The sequence below is a fragment of the Calidris pugnax genome, unplaced genomic scaffold (assembly GCF_001431845.1).
Source record: "Calidris pugnax isolate Ruff unplaced genomic scaffold, ASM143184v1 scaffold219, whole genome shotgun sequence".
NCBI lineage: Eukaryota > Metazoa > Chordata > Aves > Charadriiformes > Scolopacidae > Calidris > Calidris pugnax.
The window spans coordinates 11,237,914-11,258,633 of NW_015094507.1; the positions used below are offsets into that span (position 1 = coordinate 11,237,914).

The window sequence follows — 20,720 nt, forward strand, 5'->3', positions numbered from 1 at the left end:
CGCTGGGGGGAGGGTGGCTTCATCAGATTCTTCTTAAAATTTTGAATAATAAGAATAACATTATAATATCTGACATCTGAATTTCTGATTTGAAGTGAACTCAGAAACCTACGTTTATACAGAGTATTTAAACTGTTGGCCTTTTGCTGACTCTTCTCTCTTCTTTGGTGTCAGCCTTTTAAATCTTCATTTTGCTTGGCTAGTAGCGTGTGAGTTGCACAGACATTATTATTAAACTTCTCTTCATCCATGAATTTGGCTTTGCTGAAAAGAGAAATGGTGAGGAAAGTATTAAATCCACAATGATACTGGGCTAAAAAGTGATTGCAGTGTAGTATCATGTCTTTATATGAATTGGGGTGAAAATTTTTAATAGAAAAAATGTTTTAAAACGTAAACACAATCAACACAGTGAGAGAGTGCTATACAACAGAAAGACTAAATTTCCCAGATGTGATGACCTTTCTGGGGTCTAGAAATGCTCTGCGGAACTGATTCCTGGGAATTTCACAGATTATACCACTAAGCAGAAGGCTCTAAAGATCCGCAGTTGCCACTGCCTTACAAACTCAGAGCTCCCAGTTTCTCAGTGCTGGCAATACATTTAGCAGATAGAATATTTTAACTCTAAATTTACTTCATATTCTGCTTTTTTTTCATGCTATGTTACATTTGAATATGAGGTTTTGGGGACAAAAGATTACTTGCATCCCTATTTGCAGAGGTGGAAAAGAATCAGATGCAGTGGATCTGTTCTTAACCTATTACCGTCTGTACCTTCTGAATTTGGCCTCAGCATTGCCTATAACTTTCTTGATGTTTCACTGTTCCCTACAGCTTGTGGTATGAATCTGGGATGCTTAGGTGATAAGGAGTCTCTCATATTAGATTGAATGGTGCCCTGTTGCCCCGGCCACACGGATGAGCCTTCAGAAGTAATTTCTCAGGTCTGAAAGGTTTCCTGCTAGATCCCTGCAGTGCAAGTGCTGAACTGACCATAGAGCCTGTTGTGCTTTCAGGCTTTGAGTGGCAAGGACAAAAACCTTTCATGTAATTGTTTCCTCCAGACAAGCAAAACCTGAGAAAGCTAGTGTTATCAGCAGTATAGCTGTCTGCTCTCTGGTCTGTTCTAGACCAGAACAATGTTTGTACCTACAGACTAATTTTGGAAGCTTTTAGTCCCTACTTGTAGAATAAAGCCATCAGACTGATCTAAGGTGGTGGACTGGTGTTTCAGCAATTCCCAGCTCAGCTTTGCTACTCAGCACATGGATCCTGGGGTGCTACTAGAAAGATTTCCATAGAGACATTTCTAGGAAAGATTTGTCAGGAACAGACTCAAAGTTATGGGTCCCATAACTCCACATCTATATAATCATTAATGTGGGTCTAGCAACATTTATATATAGCTCAGAATAACAATTTAGTGAGGACAGAGTGCAGATTCTTCTTCATCCACATTTATGGAACTTCAATTTAAACCTAACATATCTGTTATTCAGGTGGTATATATCAACGTAAGTGCCCTGAAATTATTTTTTGTTGTTTAGGGACTAGATTGCTGTCCTTAAATCTTTTTTTCTTAAATATGTTGATATGTTTTCTCCTTACGAGGACTTCATAGAAAAATAAAACAATTTTTACATCCATTTTTATAAATATAATACATATATTTCTTATAAAAATAATTAATCCATACATTTCCTTGTAGGTCTCCTTCTACTTCATCTAGTGAGAAATTAAATGTCTTCTGCTATGTACTGTCTTACCATGCTTAGTATTCTGAGTAAGTTTCCTCTATAATTTCTGGAGTACAACATTCTTGCTCTGGTGTGCCATTTCTGTTGTAAAGAGCTTAGGCCTGCATCTTTAAGTGTTTTCTCTAGATTTATCGCAACAACGCCTGTTGTTTTTCCCTATATTGATTTTGGCAGCTTCAATTAAAACATGCTTTCTTCATGTAAGAATCCCTTCAAGGAATTTCTGTCAAGTAGTTAATTGTTCCTTTCCAACTGTCACTAATGAGAATATTAGTTCCTCTTTCCCCCTCCATGTTACATATTTTAAAGGTTTTTAAATTTTGAATATGATTAAGTTGCCAAGATTAACTATCTTGACTTCTGACATATCCTTACTGTCAAGTATATTACATTTGCGTTTTATTCTTTTTAAAATTAGATGGAATTTTCAGCTATCCTAATTACTGTTTTGCAAGAATGGGTAAAAAAATGCACATCATCTATGCATTCATCATAATTATCTCAATGATAAAACACATAACAATTAATTTGTCTACAAAGATGTGTTGTGAATATGGTTTAAAAAATGGGGATTTCAATGCTCTTGAAATTCCCCGGAGGTGTTTAGATGTAAGTTACTGCAACTGCGCTTGCACTTATTTGAAGTGATCTACAGGCAAATCCAGTGCCTACACGGAGGCCTCACAATTAGTCTATGTAAACATCAGACTGATGGGAAAAGCTTGTCTGCAGGTGGATTCAAGAGGTTGTCAAGTCACTGGGTGCCATAGTAGCAAGGCGCTAAGCCACGTTTACTTTGGCAGCTAGGGTCCTTCATGCTCTGGAAGGATACTTCTTGCTGAGTACTGTGGGCATGCCCTTCCATGTTTTCTGGCCGAATGGATGCTACAGGTGACCTTGTGAATTTACGGTAAGGGATAAGTTATTGATGTCTTCTGAGAGGCTGGTCTCTTTCCTCTCTTTTATCTCATCTGCTTATATGACAGAGTAGAAACAGTCTTACCCAACACGTCTTGAAAACTGATTGAGATTTTTCTGATCTCTTTTTGAACTCTTAAACCCAAACGCCCACCTTTGCTTGCCAAATACCAATTAAGTCACAGCTTCATGTCTCCTTGCAATACTTGCAGTGCTAAGAGATTTTCAGTCTGTATGGCTTAACACAAGTGAAGTTTCTGGCTTCATTAGGATAGCTCAAGGATAGAAAATCAGAACCCTGTGGATTCTTGTTTTATTTCAGATACACTGCTCACATAATTTTTTCTTACTTTGACTGTTTTCCCATCACTTGGTTTTATACAACTGGTGTTTAAATACAGTTTTGAGATATCAACCTCTTTTGCTTTTTAATAACTCTGTGAAGTGCCTATGAATACTTTTTTAATGCAGTTGCTGACAGCACAGCTGAACCATTGTATCTGCAAATGAAAGAGTTCTTGTACAAGTAACTCCCAAAATGGAGTAAAATGCATACCTATGTTTAAGTCTAAAAAAGCCACAGATTTTTATTTGATTAGGTGTAAGCCAGATACCTTGAAATATTTAGGTGAGGAGAATATATTATTACTTGAATGACAAGTTAAACCCCACTAGATTATTTATTAATGTGAGAAAAGCAATTAGTGTTTCAACCTAAATGTTTAATGTTTCAGGTTTCCTCAGAACTGCACTCGCTTGTGAATTAGAGGTTGTACTTTCAAAGCAAGTTTAATTTCCACAAACTTTATAAATGCCATAAAAAGCAGGGACTGGAGGTCATATACCTACCCACTCTTCATATGAGGCAGATTTCAGAATACAATGAAGTAGATGAGGACTTTTCTCACACTCATCTCTCTCTTTCTGTCTGTCAGGGTGCCACATGCAGTAATGCTTTAATCCATCATGCCATCACCTTCACTAAAACTGTAAGTCAATGCTGAGCTGTCCACCCACTGCTTTCCTGCAGTGTTATCCTTAGGTGTGCAGAGAAACAGCAATTAAACAGACTGGTTTGGCTCAGGATCCCTGTGAAGAAAGGCTGAGAACAAGGGAGGAAGTTCCCCGGGAAGTGAATCAGATCATTGATAACTGTGAATAGCTGGATTTAATCAGAACTTATAAAAGCTTCTCAGCAGGACTGTGGTATGCAGAATTTAAAAAAAAAAAAAAAAAAAAAAAAAAAAAAAAAAAAAAAGAAAGAAAAAAAATAAACGGAATGTTCTATTTGAGGTTTCACACTTACTTTTACTTTTCAGAAATAGCTGGTCTCTTCCAAGTGAGGAAGAACCAATTGGAAGACACTGGAAAAAGTTTTAAAATGTTCTTGAACTGCTCAGATAGCAAAAATAAAAGGGGAGGCAGAGTTAAAGTATGTTCAATTTTAAAAAATTATGTATTTTCTTAATCACCCAGAATAGAACTATGAAGAGGGAGAAGGATTTTTTATTCAATATTACACTATTTTCTGAGTTCAGAGGTTTCTGCTGATGAACCACATCCTTTAGAAAAGATGGAAGACTGGCACATGATTTTCTGTGGGATGAATTTATATCTGGGATGTTTGAAAATATGAAAGAAAGGAGAGACCCCATGAAGTCCACCTGAAAGAACACATACCTGTTGAACTGTAAGCTTATACATGTTCATAGTATATATATGTGTGTGTCTGTGGTAATAAAACACCTATATTTATATAGCAAGAATTTCTACTTTTATATATGTTCTGTATATTTTACTTTATTTTATTTCTGCTGCATTCCTAAGGAAGATGCTTTTTCTCCATCTGTGAGAGAACTGTGGGATATTTACAGGGAAATCTTTAGTGCAAATGGCAGCACTAGGCAAAGCATAAAAGATTTGAGAACAAATGCCCATAAAAGGCTTATCAGTTGTTGTTTTTAAAAAGCTATATTATTTAAATAAATTGAATAGGGGCAGAGAATGATCTGGAGACCTGGTTTGCAAGTATTGGCATAGTGTGTGACTATTCTCACACATTCAGGCATGATTTGTGTTTGTGCCAGACAGTTGATGTCTAGACACTTGCCAGATATTGTGCCCAACACACTGTCTAAATGAGTGGAAGAGAATTCAGGTGTATGCATATAAAGACTGACATGTCATTTGTTGATGTCAAAGCATGGCTCTTTCCTCAATTAGAATTAAATATTTTCTTCTAAAAATACTAAAGGAAAACAAACCTAAACAGAACTCTGCAAGGTAAAAAAAAACAAAAACAAAAACAAAAAACACGCACAATACTTCTACTGAAAATGAGACTCCAAATTTGAGAATTCATCCCAAAATTGAAGAAAAATTATCTTCCACATATACAAAGTTCAGCATGATAGAGAGAGGTTCTTCCTAGTTTCTTAGTTAGGCAAGTCCTTCTGCTGTGTAAGTGGGCAAACTATCAAAATGATCTATCACATGCCACAGTAAGATCAGATAAGGCTTGTTTTCTTCTGGAGAAGATAGGTCACACATCAAATTCCTTGTAAAAGGTAGTCTTTGAGGTCACTTCTAAAGTTCGCTTTCTCAAGAATATGAATAGTAAAGAGCAGAAGGGACATCAAATATAGTATCGGTATTGACACAAAATTTTGTTAGCAAAAATGATACTGCCAGAAATTTTCTCACAGTGACATCTAATAAACTTTAAAGCAATTTTTAAAAAAAATCCTTTTTCCAGGAAAACTGAACCTAAAACCACACACCTTTTTTCCACTCATCTGCTAATTTCATGTACTTGCACATTAGTTCCGTGCACATTCAAACTCTTAAAATTGCAAAGCTAAAATATACATTCATGATTTTAACTTCAGAAATTGCTTGGATAGGTGTGGATGTTGTCTGAAAAAAGGATGAGAAATGAATCATACATTGCCAAGAGTAACTTGACCTTAATCAATCTGCTGAATAAGTTGTCTCTCTTAGCCTTTTGGAATTTCAAAGGAAAATTTAAAGAGGAACTTTAACTTAGACAAATAAAAAGGTATACATATCTCAGCATCTTTATGTGTATGAATGTTATTTATGGTTCAAATTATATTATGGAAACATAAATATGTTTTTAGACATATGCTTATACACACACACATGTAAAAAAGTAGATAGAAACTGCACACCCAAGATTTCTGATGTAAAACTTTTTTTTTTTTATCCCTGTATCAGGAAGCAACTTAATCTGGGTACATAAATACTGAAATGTTGAGGAAGTCTAAGTAGGATTTCAGATATTCTGAAAGTCTGTTCTCACGCTTCTCCCCAGGTTTTATTCTTACATCTAAATTAAAATGTGGAATATAATTTTTAATATGTGTTTAATTTCTTTGTCATTTCTTTGGGTATGGTATTTGCATATATGTTAGGTTCATCTACTTAGAGAAGAGGATATTTATCAAGTGATTTAGGAAAGCAGCAGCCTAGTTTGAAGCCTGTCTTTTCGATGAGGCAATAGGCATTAATAATTGACCAATCTTTTAGGCTAGCACCCCTGCACTAAAATTAAATCCTCCATCAGAAATGTACGAATAGCTCAAATACACATAAAACCCTTCAGATTAATTGGCAAGCAGAAGTGAGGTCACACACTGTCAGAAGTTTACCTCTCTGATTCTGAGTAGCCACAAGCCTCCATTGCAATCTCTGAATGCCTCAGGTGCAGAAGTAAGGCTCCAGTGTGCTGCACATCTTTGTTCTGGTCACATACTTTACATATCTCAGCAGCAAAAAGTGACTACTTATTTTTGTTTTAAATTTAAATTTAATAAGCGATGGTACCTGTCAGCTTTGTCACCTCTCTCTGAAAGATCAAGAGCTATACAAGAAGCAATACTATGGGAAGATTAAAAGAGACTCAAGCAATGGAGAGAATTTAAAAGACTAAAAGCTAAACAAAATCAGATAGCCAGATAAAAAGATAACCAGTAGAGAGACATCAGAACTATGACAACAAAGATATAGGTGGCGGCATAGGCAGGGATTAAATGAAAATGAACAGGGAAGGGGGAAGCAAAAGAACAAAGAAAATATCAGCAAAGAGGAAGAAAGAAGGATCAAAGGAAATAAAATTAGATATACAAGACATAAAAGAGAGAAGCTACAGATCAAGCCTAATATTGCAGTATACAGGCAAGTCATCAAACAAACACCTCCTCAAATTCTGAAATGATAGTGGAGAAAAAAATCTATCTTCCTAGAAGCTTTAGCAGAAATCAGTATTAACACAATAGAAATTCTTTAAGGTGGAAACATTGTGTGCTTCCACAGTCAGCTGTCCCCAGTTTTATTATATAAAAATATGTATAATTTTAAGGCATACTAAACTAAATAATGAAGAGGCAACTCCAGTTGGTACAGTAGAACTGTTACAATTCAGCTGAATTCTTCAAAGAGCATAAAGATCTCATTGTTACTATTTGAATAACATAGTCTGTTCTGGGTTCAAGAAGCATGAAAATACGTTAATAATATGGTTTTAAAATCATATTCCTATCTTGGAATAGCAAAAGTGTTCTTGGTCAGTACTAAAACCCCTCTAAAAAGCCAACCTCCTTAGAATTAGAAGGATTTCTGCGTCCTGGTCATGGACACCACATGATAATGATAAAAATATGTGAAAGTTATAATTGTTCATATGAATAATCTCAACCTTGGGCTACACTAAATGAATCATAAATTCTTTGTTAAGCCTTATAAAGGCTACTGTGAGAAGAAAATAAGATATGTGAGTAACAGTACACAGCAGATGGTAGGATTATTTTTTATGAGTTTCTGACTGCCTTTGTCAACATTGGTTGATTTGCCTTTTCTAATAGATAATCTTAACAGCTGTAATTAAACAATGAACAGTATGTCCTCAGTTCCTGCAGAAGGCATGATCCCATCGGTGGATTAGATATAGTTTACCATAAAAGCTTCAATTTTTAGTGACTGAGCTTTTTCTACACTGGGATTGAGGGTCTGTCACAGTCTACTTCTTTTGATCTGCTTGAATTTTACAAACTTGTGTTTTCTAGAAAGTTATATGAGGTTATCATAGGCTCATTGTCTATAATGAGTGCCAAATGTAAATTTTGAGATGCACATTTGAGTAAATTGTTGCAATGACTTGTGGGACAAAATACCTCACTGCTCAGAAACTGCCAGAAGTACACAGTTTGTGAGCTGTCTGCACTGCTTTTGCAATCTTTTCCGACTTTTAGCTCTTCCATGAGAGAAAAGTCACCAGGCCAGAAGAAGTTATCTCAGACCACATTAGACAGTTAAACTTAATCCAAAGTGGGATTTGTATGTGTGCCAAAAAGCCTTTTGTTACCTTGATGGCATCTGAACTGATGTAGTGCTAAATCCAGAAAACAATATCAAGATTACTTAAAACATAAGCACCTGCCTCTTTAAGAACCAAATCCATGAATGAAGTATATGCTGTATTATGTTACTTGTCATTGGAGTTAGAGAGAGAAACTTAACAATGTGTCTCCTCCAGCATAACAGAAAATCAACATATTTTTAACACCAGTTTCCCAGAGCTCAATCTGTACCTAAACGTTGTAAAAAAATTGAAAATGTGCAATCAAATGAGGAGACAAAGAATAAGAGAAAAGAGTTGACTTCTGAACAAACTAATGAATAACACAGAAAGTTCAGTTCTTAAAATGTGTGTACCTAGGGTTTTTTCTAGAATAAAGGTCATAAAGAGGAATGATCGAGCCTAGTGGGTATCATCTACATGCAAATGTTCATTAATCTGAGTACATAGCATCTGAAGATCACAGTTCTGAATAAAACAAAAAGTAATAATATTATACATACTGGAGCATAACCAGTGTTTTAAAGGTGCTCATAAAAAAGCCAGCACTCTCAATATACTGACACCCTGATCTGAGAAGTTTACAATCTGGACAAAGAAAAGAAAAAGACTCTGTTATCTAAAGCACCAAATACTTTTGTCATGTTCTCTTTTTTTTGTTGTTTTTGGGTTTGTTTTTTGTTTTTAATCCTTGGCAACTTCATTGAAATCCAGTTAGAAATACATATAAATTTGTTGACTGCATCACGGAATACATTTTCTTGTCTTCATCAATCTACTCTTACTTCCAATGAACTTCCACTGGAAAACCTTGAGAACAGAACATCTTACTGTCTTTGAAGTAATAAATTAGCAAAAAAAACCTGTATTCATTATTTTTTCTGGAAAATAATGGGGGGAAAAATGGTTCTCAAATAGTTTTCTGTGACTCAAGCTTTTCTTTTTAAAAGGATTTTTTCACTTCAACTTTTAATGGTGTGAAATTTTTCATAGGACATTCAGGATAGATATTAGCACCAAATGGAGAAAAAATAATTCACTTTCCCCACACACTTTTGAGCTGGACCAGTGATTGGAAATAAATGAATAATTTGCATAGAAAAAGGATGCAGAAACCATTCACCCATATAAAAATGTTATTGAAAATATATGAAACTATAACCATTCAATTTGAGTCTACATGGTATGCTGCCCAGCCATTTCATATCTGTTCTTCTAAAGACATTTTATCTTTTCTTCACATTGCAGATGTATATAAACATGTATTTTGTAGTTTAAAATACATAGGCTCTTAGAAATATCTCAGAAATATCTTCAGCTGAAATGCATTTTCTTTCATGTTATATTTTACCTGAGCATTTTGAAATAAATGAAGAAAAAACAGACACAATTTCTTGAAGAATAAGATATTAATCTGTTTTCTATGGAGTATGTAAACTGCTTGTAAGCAGTACAAGGATACTATTAAAAATAAATCATTAGCACAGACCTCTGTATACTATATAAATTTATGCAGAGTTAAAGAAGAATTACTTTGAATACCAGTTTGTTTTCTCATTTTGTAAGAATAATATTTTAGTAGAAGAGAATCAGTCTGGAATTAATTTAGAGGTTCTGAATGTGGAGCAAGAGAAAGACAGTAATGAGAGGAGGAAGGTGACATTTTAGGGAAGACTTCAGAATACATCCTTCTATGTGGAATGTCAGGACCTGTAGGAAGACTGAAGCTGCCAAAAGCAGGAAACTATGACGATATAATGAAATAAGAACAGAATCCATTAAGAGGTTACATGTGCCAAAGTAGAATGATACATATACAGGATCTAGGACAGGGAAAAGAGGAAGAAGAGAGATTGGGAGCTAGAGAGGTTTGAAAGAGTGCATTAAGCTTGGATAAAGAGGAATGACACAGCAGGGAAGGAGAAGGAGAGAAACCAAATCAGCAGGTAGGATGTTGCTAAGTGAGCAGGGTCAAAGTGGGAGCTGGATATGAAGATTGTCAAAAGGTATAAAAATAACCAGAGCTGACTGGAAAAAAAAAAAAAGCCTGAGATGCAAAAATAAAAATTGTCTAGCTAAGTATGAGATACAGTCCTAGAAGACGAGGCAGATATGAAGGAGAAGCGTGGCTAAACTAGCTGTAACAGAATGAGTCAAACACGATAAGGCTGAATATGCGATAAAATCTTGATCTGGCTGGAACATTTTGTTTCACAGAGACCCAGGTATAATTCAGACTTCACAGTGTGAATAGATTTCACAGCTGTTATTCTTTCAGCAAGTACTTCTTGCTGAACTCTGTAGTATACCTCTAGGTCATTATCTCATGCGGTAGAGTTGTGTCATGGGTCTAAACAGCCTAGCTTTGCTGTAAGTCACCATACAGTGACAAATAGAATATGAGGTAAAATCTGTACATTTCCACAAACATGACTACAAAGACTATTTAAGACTTTTTATTACTATTATTATTTATGAAGGACATAGCTTATATATATAAGTGGCAGAAATTTATTAAAATTCTTTGAAAAAAATATATGAAAGGCTTAGGAAGTTAGAAGCTTAGCTTTTTGATAAAGAAAAGAATGACATACAAATAATTTTATCTTTGACACTGAAAGCATTTTTATTTGCTTGTTATCTTTGTCAATTACTCTACTAGTGAAGAAAGTGCTCTTGAAACCTGACAGCTGATAATCTTTTTAATCAGGTCAAGTTCAAATGCTTAATATAAACTAATGCAGTTCAGTAACCCTAACATTACATATTGGGGTGCACATGCTGACAAATCACATTGAGCCAGTAGAAATTAAACCGATTGTGAGTTCATATAAACAAAATATTTTTAACATTTAAATTGGATGTTGGGACATAAAAAGAGGTGTTAGAGAATGCTCTTTTTAGAAAAGTTTTTCCATAGATGGATGTCCACCATTCATCCTGTTTTTGTGTGCTTAGGTTGTGATTATGAGAGAAATTTTTGTATGTTTCATGAATAATAGTAATCTTGATTTTATTGGTTAACACAGTTAACTTTCACCAATTTAGATCTGAACTGGCCAAACACACAGTGATGCTTATGTGGGAGTATTTAGACACACAATACTTATTGTTGCCCACCACTGCCACCATCCAAATGGACCGACCAGTTGGAGGAATACTTCCAGTTTGCTCATGACCTGGCTCATAAGAAGCAGGCAGGGAAATACCTGCAGTAATGATGAGTAGTTATTCTCATCTATGATTAAATTTCAAAACTCAAATACAGGAGAACAAACATTGGCCTCTTCAAAGATCTGCTTCAAAGAGTCCCATGGGATAAGACTCTAGAGGAAAGAAGGGCTCAAGAAAGCTGGTAAAATATTCAGGGTTCACCTCCTCCAAGTTTGAGAGAGTTCTGCCCAAATGAATATGAAGTTGGGCAAAAGTGCCAGGAGGCCTGCATGGATAAGCAACGACACCCTGGAAAAGCTCAAGAACAAAAAGGAAGCATACAGAGTGTAGAAGAAAAGCTGGCAAACCCAGGAGGAACACAGAGGCACTGTCTGAGCATCCAGGGATGAGGTCAGGAAAACTGAAGTCCAAATAGAATTGAATCTGGCCAGGGATATTGAGGACAACAAGAAAAGCTTCTGAAGGTACATAAGTGATAAAAGGAAGACTAGAGAAAATAGAAGCCTGCTGCTGAATGAGGTGGGAGACCTGATTACCCAGGACATGGAAAGGTTGAGGTATCAAATGCCTTCTTTGCCTCAGTCTTTACTAGTAAGACTGTCACTTGGGAAACCAAGGCCCTGGAGACAAGGGGAAAAGGCTTGAAGCAAGAAAGATCTACCCTTGATAAAAGACGATCAGGTCAGGGAATACTTAAAGAAATGGGACAGATATAAGTCCATGGACCTTGATGGGATGCACACAGGAGTACTGAGGGAGCTGGCTGATGTCATGGCAAGACCACTCTCAATAACCCATAAACTCTGGCTTCTGCCTGGCTTTTAGCTGATGCAGGGTGAGCTGCCACCTGCCCACTATATTCCACAGACAAGAAAGTACCTATTGCTTTTCCCAACAAAGCACCCTGCTTGCCTTGTCAGCAGTGCACAGTTTCCCCTGGGCTAAATCAATTAGAAGACTTCAGTTGCATTTAAGCTCCTCAGCTCAAAATTACAATCTTAAGTACTTCACATTGCCTTTTTCCCAGGAAAGTGCTCTATTCACCAGCCCATGGGCTCTTCCAGAAAGGGAATTCTGTCTCTTCAGAGTGCTGGTGAGACCATTCATCTGAGAGGTGACAGTCATGCAATACTGCCCTTTTTTTGTGTGGCCTAACTGAGCATTCATTACTAAGTTACTAATTGGAAAAACAATATAAAGATCTTTCTTGATCTTTCCAGTCTGCTTCTTTTCACAATATCACAAAAGGACACATTAGTGTTGTTTTCAACTCTTTCCTGAAATATTGAGATGACTGACCTAATCTAGCTTGTTGTCATTTGTATCAGCAGTGTAAAAGTTTGCATCTGAGCTAATTGTCTAAACTCTTTCAGTAGTTGCAGTATAACAGGTATCCATGGAAACTATTTGTTGTAATGTGTTTGACTTATTTTAGACAGCTAAATTAGGTTGAGATGATTCATGTTCTAGATATATCTATTCCCATTGTCTGTGAAAGTTGTTTGTATGAATTTCTGACATTGAGACCTCTATGTGGTAGGAGTCTAGATTAGAAGAATTACAGTCCTGTTATCTTATTTTGTCTGGCTTGGAAGTCTAATCCAAATGTTTGTTTTTTCTCTTTTTCTTTAAGATCAATGGTATTGGAGAGAGTCATATGAGAATTGGAGCTAATGAGTAGTTTCAGTGATTATGGAATTTTTACTTTCTATCCTATCAGTAGACAATGTAGGCATTAGTATTTGTATAGGCCAGAAAGCATCATGTGGTATTGTTACACTGACTGTATTCTGTAACTCCAACTCAGAATGTTTGTATTTGGTTACTGTCATAAGAAAATACGAAATATTATTTACAGTTGAATTAAACCTTCTTGAAAACATCTGAAAAAAAAGTTTTCTGCTGTTGTCCCTAGAAAAATGACCATTAAAGAAAAGTTTTACGGCTGAGGATAAAGACTGAGCTTAAGTATAGGAACCTCATAAAAGATTTAGTTATTGCAGTTCTCATATGTCTCCTTTCATGGATGACCAACTTTGGTGGTCTGCAGTGGGCAAGCAAAAATTATATGAAAGGAATAGCAGGTAAGTAAACATATAATCTAACTTAAAAATATTCTTTTTCCTGCACATTGCTTCCCTTGAGGTAAGGACGGTTAACACAGAAAGAAGCTACAAACTGGAAACATACTAGTTATTATCTTAGAATAAACATAAATGATAAGCAAATAGAGATTTAATTACTTCAGTGTCTCTAAGACACAAATAATTTATTTTAGTCCTGAAACCAAATTATTCTGAGAAGGAGCTGCTAATCTTGAGTAAGCACAACTTGTCTCCTCAAGGCATTCTTGCTCTACTTCAGTTTTTCTGAAGACATTTAAATATGCAATTTTCATCTAATAAACAGAAATGTTACATTTATTTGAAATGCAGTTAATGTTGGCAGTGCTGTTAAAAATTAGAGATCAGTTCAAATACAATGCTATATGTATACCTTCTAGGGGTCAGGAGCAATATACGATCAAGAGAAAGGCATAAAGGCTCCTTCATCCTTCTTCCTTGGTCCCTTCATCCTTCTATATCTGACCACATGTCTCCTGTAATTGTTCTAACTGATCCAAACTATCCTTCCAAGTTGTGACATCAATTAACACCCATAAAATATGTATGTTCAGCAAATGAGCAGTCTCCAGGGAACCTGAATACATTTCATAGAGTTGGATGCTATTTGAAATAGACCTTCTAAAATTAAATTATATATTTCTTTGCCCTTGTGCAAGTAAGAATAATTCATACCTTATTTTAGCCTTGAACCTTAAAAGTTCCCTCTTGCTAAAATATCTACCTACTTCCTAAACTTTTTCATTTTTAATTACCCTTCATCACTTAGTATTATCAGTAAAGGATGCCTTTGAAACCTCTCCTCAAAATTATTTATGTTCACTGTAATCATATAGAGTTGAAGTAGTGGGATTTCTGTATGATAACATAGCTCCCCAGGCACACATAATCCAAGAAATACAGATTATTCATCAGCAACTTGAAAACTGGAAAGGAATAATAGTATGCAACAATAATAAAAGTTTCTTTGCTCCTCTTTTCTTCCAACTAGATCAACAGAATGAGGTAAAGTAGACAACTAAAATATCTCTTATATTCAAACCAGAAAACATTATATCTTTTTTCAAGTATTAACACAAGAGACTTGGAAAGAAAAGTAATTAGCAGGACTTTAGAGTGCATAACTTGCAATTCAGATCTTTCTGCCTGAAGACTTATCAGATATTTTTGAAAATATGCTAGAAGCTCTGGATAACGTGATTGGTTTTGATACCTGATATTATGATATATAACAAGGGAAATGCTGCATCACAAGTACTTGGCAGGTAAGACCTTTTAAGGCAAAAAAAAGCATCCCCTGGCCAGTACTTAGGCTGACATCTTCACAGTATTTAGATCTTTGCCTCTAAAATTCAACCAGATGAACATACAAAAACCTCAATTAGCTTTGAAAAGTCTGCCTTTTATTGTTTTTATTACTATTCAACACTTAGAAATAAGGAGGAGTGACTCAACAGTAGGGGACTTTTAGTTTTTTTGAAACAACTCTTGAATATTCCCCAAACAACACTGCAATATCCACAAATGACCAGTGAACAATGTTCTAAAAATCAGGCCTACTTGGAAAAAGGATCATTAAAAAGTCTATAGAACATTTTTTCCTACTTATAGAATAAGGTTGTGTTTATTGTTATGAAATGCAGCTTAACATTTTTAAAGAAAAAGCTTTTACATTAAAAGGAATTCAACAGAGATGCAGACAGAATCAGCACTGTCTAATAGTCAGTAGGTAAAAGTGGGTGTATTTTCATGTGTTTTTAAGTTCCACTATGCAATTTAGATGTCTCGTGTTGTAGTTTTGTTTGTAACTAGTTTCTTCAAAGGCAAATGTACCTTGAGATTTCTTTATTAAATTATACAATTTCCATGTGCTGGGAACATATGTTTCTCCATTCTTGACTCCTCTCTGTTGTGTTTTACTCCAGCTTTTGATCCTCTGTATTTGCTGTGAATTTTATAGGGATATTTCAAATATTTTTAATCCAGGTTGGTAATATCTGATGGTAGTTACAGTGATTCTTACGATTAATCTACACTTAGAAACAAACAGCAGTACAAACTTAAAATTACAAAGTACAATAATGAGCATATATAGAATTATCCAAGGTAATAAAACCCAAAGTATTTGTTAAAAATCAACACAATCTTCCTCGAATTTTACAGTTCTCTTAACACAGCTATGCACTTGACTTCTATTGGAAAGTGTATTATTAAACTGGATTAAATACTTGCATTTGTTTTATTTGTAGATTTCTTTGTATTGTTCTTGTTTTTCATTGTCCTTCAAGTGTAAATGGAATTTTGAATATATCTGTTTTCCTAGACTTCATTATACTCTGGAAGAACACCAGTCCTTCCAGGTTCTTTGAGCACTCAAGAGTTAGAACTGCATTATAATGTATAATGTAAAAATGGATGGAATGCCAGGAATATATGTATTTATATATTTAGAGAGCCATTTATTGCTTGGAGTTCTGAGACTTTTCAATAGCAATAGGTTCATGTTCAATACTTTTTCTAGGCATCTTAAAGACAGTGGCATACATATAGTAGTACTAAATAATCCTGTTATTTCAGACTGACCAGAGCCTTTTGAGATAGCCAGCTCTCGAGTTTTTTATCTGTATTGATTATGTACATTTTCAGTATAACAGGTTGCCTGTCATTAACTTTTGCAAACAAATACTATTCAGCAGCACATTTCTTCACAGATGCAGTACTTCTTAGGTCTTGATTGTTCTAAATTATTCTATAATTGGTTAAATTATGAGGATTTTTTTTTTTTAATTGAAAAGAGTATCTCTGGAATGTCATCTGATTTTCCTATCACTGACACAAACTTTTTTTTTTTTTTAATTTTTTGTTGGCTAGTAAGCAGACTGGTACTGCTGATGGGCATGCTGGGACATATTTTTGTAAGAGCAGACCCATGACCTGAATCTGTAATTGAGAATTGTGTCTGTTCTGATCTTGAGTCCCATCTGTTTCTATCTACATATTATTATCACACAACTCCTGAACACCTTATTTACCCTAGCAGCCTGCCACACTAAAAAAGATACCAGGATGTGGATATGTGTGTAACAGCAGCTCTTCAACAGGAGCTCTAAACAACAGCATCCAGAGGCTATCCACTGCCACTTGACACTGCAGAGCTTGTTAAAGGGTAGTTGTTTACGATGCAAGTAGGTTCACCTACGTATAAATCATGCGTGCCTTTTGAGGTGGGTTGTCTGGTGTTTTTATTGAGAAGACTTGTCCACCCCCAGTCTGTTGAAAAATATGAATGTTAATTGTAACGCTGTGATAGATATAGTGAAGAATTTACTGCAGCCTTTAGTGTTCACCACAATTAATGAGTTTTGAAACTGAGTAAGATGTGGGACTAATCTGTAAACACTGTCAGGGTATCTCAAAAATATGAAGAATTGGGGCCTATTAATACTTCCTTCAGAGAACAAGTGACATACCGTCAGCATAAATAATGAGAGCTTGTAAATAATATGACACTTTTTATCTCAATTCAGTTTAAATTAGACTGTGCAAAAACAGTGATGAACAGACATTTTTAAAGATGAGACCAGAGTTAATAGAACTGTTTTGGCTAGTAGGCAAATGCAAGTTCTAAAAAACTTGCATGTGAGTTCCATAAAAAACAGGAACTGCAAAGCAATAGGGATGCACATAAGGAAGGACAGTGGCTAGAATTATGAGAAATGTCCTAAAAACCAAACACAAAACCAAAACAAAGCAAAACAAAGCAGAACAAAACAACCACACCAAAATCCCCCAGATAACATGTCTTAACTGGGTAAGTTCATTTTCTTTGTGACACAGCTATGAGATAACTAAAATGTCTTAACAAGACTGATATTACAAGTTAGCCAGATTTTACAGCGAATGTGAAGGACAGGTCTTCTGGGCCTGTCATTCCAGTAAAGATGTCAGAAATAAGAGGCAGCACTAGAAACAGACCAATCTCTTTATACCCGTACTCTTTATTCTTATGCATATTGTTCTTCTGTTTTCAGGAAAATCTATTTTCAGGGAGAAGAACAGCAGCAATAGCAGTTACAACAGAAGATAATGGAAGAATCATAGGACAGACTGTCACATGTCTCTTCTTTCAAAAAGAGAAGAAATAATAGCTATTATTAAAATGAAGACTACTGCTGTATACCACAAAATTGCTAGCTATTCTCACCCACCAATCTAAGAAAAGCAGAAAACATTTTTAATAACAAATATTTCCCATGCCACAATAAAACATGAGGTCTTGAGTTTTATTTTACTGTTTAATTTAGAAAAAGTAATAGGCTTTCTTTTTTTACTTTGTGCCATTTATTCCACAATGCCGAAAATACTGCTGGTGATTCTACGGAAATATATTTTCAAGACTACATTAAAGATACCAACAGTAGGACAGAAGGAGATTTTTCTTTGTACTATAAAACTCAAAATCAGGCAGAAAATCCCAGACAGCCATTGAGAATAATGGATTTGTGGATTAAGGCACCAAAGGTGATAAAATCTCAAGCTAAACAAATGAAATCATAAAATCATAGAATTGTCTAGGCTGGAAGGGCTCTTTCAGATCATCAAGTCCAACTATCAACCTTACACTGACAAAATCCATCACTAAACCACATCATTAAGCTCCACATCTACCTGTCTATTAAATACCACCAGGGATGATTCCACCACTTCCCTGGGCAGCTTGTTCCAATGCTTGATAACCCTTTCAGTGTAAAATTTTTTTCTACTATCTAATCTAAACCTCCCCTGGCATAACTTGTGGCCATTTCCTCTTGTTCTATCACTTGCTAACTGGGAGAAGAGACCAGCCCTCCCCTCACTACAAACTTACTGGGGGGCACTTGGTCCCCTTGTCCAGATCATTAATAAAGACATGTAAAGTCACTGCTTGTTTATTTCTCATAATAAATGCCATAAGAAGTAAGTTGAATGAATCTGTAACTTTAATTAATAGCTCTAAAGTCAAACAGTAAAAGTGGGAAATGTGATCTATGTGTCAGGAGTAAAGTTTTCCATCAACAAAATTGTTTTATAGTAAGACATGAAAAATACAAAGGAGAAGAACTTATTTGGGGACATAGGATGTTACACACTATGCTTCCCTAATTATTTTAGCAGAAGAAAAGGACAACCTCCCAACTGCCATTGACCATTTGGGAAAAATATGCATTCATACATTCATTAGCTTATAGGGAATTGCTCCTGTTTTAAGCAACGACAGTGTCCAGTTTAAAGCATAATGAATTTTGGCACCTCTCACTTTCTGTCTCACTTCAAGTAAGAAGTTCGAAAAGTAAAGAACAGGGAAAACGTTTTATTTCCTCATTTCAGCCTAGTTCACTATGAGCAGATTAAAGCTGTGTCACATTAGTCATGGTAGTGGGATATTAGTATGAGTGGCATTTATACTACTGTGCAGCATTAGTCACGGGATCTAATCACTACCAAGTCTGCTATTTCCACTTACTTGGGATTTCATTTCAGTTCTATGTAAGACTGATTCGTCTTTTCTTCAGAAGAGAATGTTGTAAAACTTGGTTCACTTTCTAGTGGGATGTTATAATATGGGGCTCTGCTCTTAGCCATGAGGTAGTTACAGGAATTTCCCCTGAAACGAGTGGAGATAAAATGTAGAAAGGGACAGATGGTACAGACAGAATAGATGTCTCACTATAAAAAGAATTAAATCAAGCATCTTATTTTAATTCATCACTGTGGAGACAATAAAATTAACTGAGTCCATATTGGCTTCATACTCCTCAGACTCCCAGATAAAATGGATTAAGGAGATTTTTTGTTTTCACACTAAATAGGTAATTATATATATCTTTTGGTGTAATGCCTTACCTTAATTTTTAAAACCTTGCTGTAATAGAGAAGGAAGTGAGATGAAATCCATTTCTCCTGAAATAAGCACTTAATTAAAGTAACTGGAGACAAGTATACAACTCCAAAGAAAAAAGAAAAAATAAAGATAATCCATTCCAAATTAATTAAGCAGCTACTCCCATGACACATGGGGAACTAAGTAAACACCAAATTGCCTAATTTCATCAAACTTGGCTTTGGTGGGCTTTTTTTCATTTCAAATTTAGCTACTGATGGTACCTTCCTCTGGATCAGGAGCATCTCTGGTATGAAAAGAAATAAGCATATTCCCTGTTTTTTTACTGTTCAGAATATTTATGCACAAATAAGACAGCTGGAGCTGGATTCCAGAATGTCCTTGTCACAGGGAACTTGGCTTCAGGGCTTTAAGGTGCACCAGCCACTGGACTACAAGGCACATTCTTCTATTTCTGCCAGAGCTCCATCAACATATTCCCAGGAATTGGACCATCAGACCAAGTATTGATGCATTTCAAAAACAGGGGAACCTGCCTCTATTTTCTGAACTGACTCTCTAATTCGTAGTTGCACAGTGTCTGCACTGTTTGTTAATAGCAAGAATATCCACAGTTATATCAGATACTAATTAACAAGTTTATAATAAATATCAATTTTCACGCTCTGATTAAATATGATTTCCTGTGTGGATTTTTTTTTTTTCCTCCTCTCTAACTGTACCTATGCCTTTTTCACTTCAGTGTTCTGCCCCTGTGCTTAAAGTGAATAACTTTCAGAAGACGGATCCAAAGCATTTTAAAATGCTAACTGAAAATAAAAACTGAAAACAAAAAACTGAAAAAGAAAACCTTAGTCTTGTTTATTTTACAGTAAACAGAACTCAACACACAACATAACTTCAGAAATTTGCATTGCTTTTTACAGAAATGTGATTTGACGTGATTCAGACATATGAATATTTTTTGTGAAGTATTACAAGACACAAGAATATACTTGAGGGCATTGTTTTCAATAGGAAATAGTCAAGTATCAGACTTGTATTAGCAATCTTTTTGTTGGATACATGGAAAAATAAATGCAGAAATTAAGGCATCTAGCAGATGGGTACAGTGTGGAAAGTGCTTAAAATCAACTCACGTTGCATATTTCATCAAGACTTTTTCTATTTGTGCCTTTCTCCAAATGATATTATCTTTAGAGAAGAAATCTCACGCTTTCCTTTGTCATTTAAACCTCTATGACCCTGTTCAATCCTTAGGTAAAAAGAATATGAAGAAAATTGGAGGAACACGAATTGAGTGTCAGAAAATAAATCCTTCCATTGCAAGGTGAACTAGCCTGAACATGCAAAAGAGACATTCTGTGGTATGATATAATTAAAAAGAAAACTCTTTCCAGATCCAGTTCCTCTTCTCTATACTTTCAAAATCCAAATTCTGTCTTTATCCATAAAATTCCTTTTTTTTTTTTTTTTTTTTAATTTAA

At 35.2% G+C, this 20,720-nt stretch overlaps 1 long non-coding RNA gene across 1 annotated transcript in view; it reads right to left on the reverse strand.

The window, feature by feature from the left end:
* Positions 1-137: 137 nt before the first annotated feature.
* The window catches only part of LOC106901650, a 47,291-nt gene continuing 26,708 nt past the window's right edge, over positions 138-20,720 (reverse strand). The window contains exons 3-4 of the long non-coding RNA XR_001414343.1: positions 3,528-3,780; positions 138-264 (exon numbers count right to left, since the gene is read on the reverse strand). This is a non-coding gene — a long non-coding RNA (uncharacterized LOC106901650). The remainder of the gene's footprint in view (positions 265-3,527; positions 3,781-20,720) is intronic.